Source organism: Zingiber officinale, chromosome 11B, assembly GCF_018446385.1.
Source record: "Zingiber officinale cultivar Zhangliang chromosome 11B, Zo_v1.1, whole genome shotgun sequence".
Taxonomy (NCBI): Eukaryota; Viridiplantae; Streptophyta; class Magnoliopsida; order Zingiberales; family Zingiberaceae; genus Zingiber; species Zingiber officinale.
In genome coordinates, this window is record NC_056007.1 from 47393215 (window position 1) to 47400321 (window position 7107).

Here is a 7107-nt window from a genome sequence, read left to right on the forward strand (position 1 = left end):
TTGATGCATATCAGCTTGTATGTACTAGTTCGAATTTACAACAGAATCATCTCAAAATTCAATTTCATCTTGTTTCAATTTTATTGTTCTTGTACATGCAATGCGTTCTTATTGACACTATAACCTTGCAGTTTTGAAGAGATGTGGAGAGTCATGTCAGAATGCCATCATATTCAGTATCAAGCAATATCCCAGGCTAAAAATCTAGACTCTGTTGTCTCTGGAGGAAAGTTTTCTGATGCTGATGCGATAAAGCGCATAGAATTAGTGATGGCAGAATGGATTACTAATTTCTCTATTTGGGTTACTGCTCAGAAGATGTATGTTAATGCTTTGAATGGATGGTTAATGAAGGGTATAGCTTATGAGCCCGAGGTCACTGATGATGGTGAGGTTCCTTTTTCTCCTGGGAGGTTAGGTGCACCTCCTGTATTTGTCATCTGCAACTACTGGTCTTCCAGTATCAATATGGTATCTGAAAGGGATGTTGTAAAAGCAGCCCTCTCTTTTATAGAAAGCGTCATTAACATATGGAAAGAGCACAAGGCTGTACAACAGCAAAGACAGTTGACAAACAGAGATATGGATAGCAAACTACAATCAATTGAAAAGGAAGAGCAAGAAATGCTTAAGCAGAGACAGAGATTACTGGTAATTTCCAGTGAAAATGGGATGCCAACTACTGGGGATCAAGGATCAACTGTGATAAGTTTTCAGTCGAGTCTGAGCCACATCTTTCAAGCTGTAGAAAATTTTTCTGCTAATACCATGAAATTATATGAGGTACTTAACAAACAAACTGAAGAAGAGAAACAAAAATTGACTGGAGCAAGTGCAAAGGTGCAGTAAGATTATGTGTAATAAGATTATGCCTCATTTTGATTCAGCATTTTATTATTTCCTGGCCTCACAGAGATTCTCAAAGTTTGAAAACTCGAGCTGCCTTATTTTGAAAAGGCGAAGCTTCGCCAGTAGACAGATTACAATTGAACTATGGAAAGGCCAGATGAATGAAGTGATCCATTGGCTATGGTTCTTGAAAGGTAAACTCCTAGGAACAAAAACTTGTGCTTAAAAGAAGCAATAAATTTTCGCATGGAAAAATTGGGGAATGATGGATAACTTGGAATGATCACATTTTATGAAGGGTTTTCTGCACTTCCTGAGGAAGGAAAGAAGTTGTCTTGGTCTGAATCCTAGTTAGTCAGGGTGTGGCATATGACAACTAATATTTGGTGAATCATTCTCTTTTTCACCAGTCATTTGATCAAGGCTGTGAATCAGCTCCATTTCATATGTTTCCAGTGGTAGGATAAATATTTCTAGTGTCGAATGAGCTTCACAGTGTTTCCCAAAAACAATCCAGAAACATGGAGTGAGCTTTGGTTCAATGGTTCTGGAATGAGCTTTATTGACAACTTAGAAAACATTTAACACCTTGGATTGAGCTTCTTATGTGAACTTCTGATAGTTTAAGATTATCTTGACCAGTGAGTTCTGAGAAGCTGTCTTTGCAATGGTATTTTAACTAACCAGCTGACGAACAGTATCCATGTTGCAAAATAGGGTTTCAATGGAGTGAAAAATTTGATTCAGGCACCTGAGACCACTTTTTTAATCTCTGGAGACAAAAGTAGTGAGGCGAATTATCACATGCTGCAGCTGTTCACTTGTTTGTTAATCTACTGCTTGTGGTGGCGCTCTGGGCAAAGAGTAAATGAGAGCTTTGTTGCCACCTGCTTTTGATGTTGCTACGTCAGGATGATCTTGGTGCAGTGCAAGATATGAAGATTTGCTGTAAGCAGACTTTCTACCTCCCTGAGATGGCATATCATTCTCACTATGGTTAAGGCTTCAGGAAAGAGTAGCAGAAACTTGAATCATGATTAGCTGTCCCTGGTGCATAAAGTAAGTAGTCCCAATTAATTTTTTTGTCTAAGCGTCTGTGACTTGTGTGAATAAAGTACATTTGTCTCTGTGCTGATTGAGTGATGGCATTCTGCAGGGTTGTTTGCCCTAATTGGCTTCGTTAGTGAACAAGTGAAACTGGGTATGCAGGTTGCCAAGGAATCAATGATTTCGACCAAGCACATTGCTGTTTGCACTCTGTCGTCAGCACTGACTGAGGCATGCCGAGTTGTTTATTTAAGTTAGAACGGCTGAGGTAGTCCCTTTGCGCTATAATAGCAGACTTAACATATTTTTTCTAACCTATAATTTATTATATACTATTTTTATTTTTACCTTTTTAAAATTCCCATATTTATGTTGATTTCATTTCCCTTTTTGTGGTCTATTATCATTTATTCATTAATTCTACTTAGATCAGTTCTTACGGAGTGAATTATATGTAATCCTATCTATCATCAGATACTATCCCAAGGACTTCGTTTCTCAATTGATTCAATACAAAGTGCAAATTTTAGAATCTCCTTTCCATCTATCTGGAGTTTTTGTACGTAGCTTAATATTGTTAGGTTTCATTTTGTTGGTTGAATAAACTTGGAATGAAAGGAAAGGTTAGTGTTAATTTTGATTGAGTTGGCTGGAATGATTTTAAAGAGTGGCTTGGAAGCTTAAAATTAGTTTCAATTTCTCTCTTCATATCTTTTATTGTGTATATCATGTTCCTGGTATATTAGTAAAATGATCTGTTAAAAGAGTGTTAGATATTAACATTAAGATGAAATTATGATTAGAACTTCCTTTGACATTAAAATTCGCATTCTGGTTAGCGTTCCTTGGGCAATTTAAAAGAGAGTCATGTTCCAGTCTTTAGCTCACCACTTCCTAGTTGTAGGATGGCTTGCTTTCTCCTTGAGAATGAGGTTTCCCTTCAAACAGTCTAAACAAGTCTGAGAACACTGCAGTATGGTCTTGCCAATACGAGCAGTAGGCCATGGTTCCCCAACCCATGATCTTAAGTCTGATTTGCTAAGAAATAGGGATGTAAACGAGCCGAACTGAGCCGATCAGTATTAGGCTCGAGCTCGGCTCGTTTAAGTTATATTCGGGCTCGAGCTCGGTTCGAGCTCGAATCGAACTTTTATTACAAGGCTCGAGCTCGGCTCGTTTTGGAATTATTAAGCTCTCGAACAGTTCGAGCTCGGCTCGTTATTAGCTCGATTATCATAGTTAACGAGCCTAATTCGTTAAGTGAGCTCGGGCTCGTTTTTGGGCTCATTTTAGAGTTCGTTTTTTTGGCTCGTTTTAAGGTTCGTTTTAGAACTTGTTTTTTGGTTCGTTTTAGAGCTCGTTTTTTTGTTCGATTTAAGGCTCGTTTTTTGACTCGTGAGCCTACAAACAAGCATGTTCGCGAGCTCACGAGCCGAATATCCTTAAGCTCGAGCTCGGCTCGATAAAACTGTCGAGCTCGAAATCGAGCTCGAGCTCGGCTCGATAAGATAAACGAACGAACTCGAACGAGCTTTTTATCGAACAGAGCTCCGAATAACTCGCGAACCGTTTGGTTCATTTACATCCCTACTAAGAAAGAGTTGCACACCTCATGTAGGATCACTTTAGAAGCCTATCTTGCATATGTGCAGTCCTTTAGACCATGTAGGATTACTTCCTCTCTTCTTGGACATTTTTTGCTACTACTATCCATCGGAAGGTACCTTCTGTAGCGCTTGAAGTTTGTAAGCAGACCATCACAGCGCATTCATCACAAGAAGGTTTAGATGACATGTTTGTCTTTCTAGAGCTAGTGATTTGTGTAGGAACTTTCGAGCCGCAAAATTCGTTTTTTTGCGTTGCGGAAAACCTCGAAGCTCTTGCCACGGATTCGTGCGAAGTTAAAAATTTACATATACTTAGTTTTCTCCTGGATCTACACTAGATCTACATGGTAGAGATTATACCTTTGTAGCGAAGCCCTTCGCTTATCTCGCTCGTCCAAAAGTTGCCGGATCTCGTAGAATGTCAAGTGAACACTCCTCTATAAGTATCCACACGGACAAAAGGTGGAGAAAAACCACTTAGAGTGTGCTAGCACTCTTGGTGGTCTCGGCAATGGAGGATGAGAGGGAGAAGAGAATGTAGAGAGGAAGAAGACTTGAATTAGCACACAAATTGCTTAATGCCTCACTAATGTGGCCGGCCACTTAATGGAGGGGTTTTTAAACCTCCATGTAATACCAAGAGTCATGACTCTTGGTTTTCCTCGTGAGGTGGTACACAATGATGTGACCTTGATGATGAGTAACACCATCATTGGCCGGCCCATGCCAAGTCACAAATAAGGTGACATTTGGTCAAGTCAAACTTGACCCTTCATCTTCCCTCTCAAGTCAAGTCAAACTTGACCCATTTATCTCCCATGGTCGATCAAATCTAACCATTGATTCAAGTCAATTTGATTTAATGAATCTCTATTCATTGAATTAAATTGATTCAATGAGTCATAATCTAAATTAGACTCATTCAACACATGAATCAAATTGAGTCCAACTCAATTAGTCTAATTTGGATTACTCTTAATCCAATTTGGTTCATCACATGAACCTAATTCTCTTGGTCCATCATATGAACCTAATCTCCATCTATTTGCCTTTTGTGTGTGATCCTATAGGTTCTTGTAACGTTAGCAATGCTCCTAAACTCATTTAGAAGCATAAGTAATGAGCGATATCTAGCAACACATCATTACTACCCAAGTTACAAGAATGTTGAGATCCAACATCACCTTGTGACTACTAATTGTGACTCTTCACAATATATGCCATCATCCTTCTATCATAGATATCTAGATTGATCAATATGAGGCATAGACCGTGTCATCCTCTAATCAATCTAAATCTTGAATCCCAAGTAGACTCACTCAATCAAATGAGCTCAATATCTCATATTGACTCATTTGGGCATGACCATGCATTTAGTGGTCTCACTCTATCAAGAATATCGATATCACTTCCGTCATATAGGAGGGATAGATCTCATCTACATCACTCACATCCCTCCGCATAATTTGTTACTTATCCAGTAATCGCCTTTATAGTCCACCCAGTTACGGGTGACGTTTGACGAAGTCAAAGTATGTAACTCCTTATGTAGAGAACCATGGTGACTTCAGGTCCAAGGACTAGTAGTCATACTAATAGCCACATGAGAAAGTATATGACACTCATATAACGATCCATCATACTTTTTCATGGTTGGTCATTCAGTATACATTCTCCAATGCATATCCATATGTCAACTTGATATCTCTATATCCATGACTTGTGAGATCAAGTCATCGAGTTGACCTACATACTAGTCTCAGCGTATTAACATTGTCCCTGAATGTTAATACTTGACTAGGAATGATTAAGAGTAGTGTTCTCTATATTATCTCACTATCGATTCAACCAATTGATTGATATAGATAAGAACCTTCTACTCAAGGACGCTATTACACTTAGTTATTTGACACCAATACAAGTATAATAACCATAAAAAAAAATGCCTTTATAAGTATATAGGAATATGATACATCGAATCCATTTAACAATCATCATATGATTAACTCTAGGGCTCTAACTAACAAGTTGTATCCAGGCTTGACAAGATATTGGCCATTACTCATCTTCATCTAGATCAATAGGTTTAGGTTGTTGCTTTGCACTTGGGGTCACAGCGAATTAATTTTCTTGAGTTGCCCCTCTTGAATGTCGCTTTGCACTTGGGGTCACAGCGAATTAAGTTTCTTGAGTTCCCCATCTAGAAGTTTGTTTTGCAGTAAGCTCAAAATCTGATTTCCCTCATCAAGCATGCGGACAACTTTGAGATTATGTTGTGTCAAGCAGTGGTGTACGTACTGCCAGTGAGCTAAAAGGGTCTCCTTTGACTAGTCGTCTTGTGAAAAATTTGAACCTTTTTGTTGGGGAAACGTTTCTCTTATGGCTGAGTTAGACAATATGGTTTTGATAATTTATCAATACATCTTAAGTTAGACATGAATTTAATGTTGATGCACCAAGTATGCAGGTTGGTTGTATCATGACTGAAGAAGGGCAAGTAGCCTGGATAGGATGGTTAAGGATAGCCTGAATTGAGATGACTTGGAGATTTTTGATTACTATGGGGATTGTAGACTCGAAGGAATCAAGTGGTGGACTTAGAGCTTGGGAGGAACTTGATGGACTCAAGGGTGGTTAACCACCATCAACGAAGATGCTTGGATGAGTCGAGGACAATAGCTTAGATCGAAAAGAAAGTGAAGAATCAAAGACTGATCCCTATATTATGTTTGCGTGTGGATGTAATCTTGGGTTTGTTTTTATACATAAATTGTAATAATGCGTAATTGTACAAGTAGTGGGTGAGTTTTCTTGTGTTTGGTTGAAGTCTTAAGGTGTTCTCAAATCATCCTTGTCGACCAACTCATATATTGGACTGAAGCCAAGTAAGGGGGACTGCCCTAGTTCAAATTGGCTCGCTAAGAGTTGGCAGTCAATTATTTCTATTTAAGTTGTAATCAAATGGATGGTATCCAACTGATTCAAGTTGTAGTAGTTGTAATTTAACATTCAGATCGGAGCAATGCAATCAATTGAAGATTTTTTTTCAGTTGGCCTGAGATGACTAAATTGTGAAGGTAGAAAGCCTTGGATATAGAGCTTTTGGGCGTTAAGAACCCACAAACATTTCTTAATACCTTATTCTCAAATGATACAAGTGCTAAATTAATTTCACATGCTTGGACCAAGGTTGAAGGCTTCGACATGTTAAGCTCTTGGTAATTTACCTCTTGTATTTGTGCTTTCATCTTTGGAGTGTCATACTAGATGTGTTATAGGACGTGAAATAGGAATGAGGTCTCTAAACCACTTAAAATCCATTATTAATAAGTATTTATATTTTTATTTGTTTTTTATATTCGTTGCCTATGAACACTAGGGATTACACATGTGGGAGTCTCGCTCTACTTTTCATTGTCTTGTGAGGATTTGATGAAGCGCCTTGTCTATTCACCCCTAAAGCATTCATTGTTCCTATAGTTGGTCCAAAAGCACAACTTTAATAAATTTTGAATTGATATTAAGGGAGATGACAATGCAAGAAGATCAATCAGGTAATAAGACCGACATTTGATCGTTTATTTTTATTTTATTTTTTTGGTAA

At 38.2% G+C, this 7107-nt stretch overlaps 1 pseudogene; it reads left to right on the forward strand.

The window, feature by feature from the left end:
* LOC122034628 overlaps window positions 1–6552 on the forward strand; it is a 31842-nt pseudogene extending 25290 nt beyond the window's left edge.
* Window positions 6553–7107: the final 555 nt, after the last annotated feature.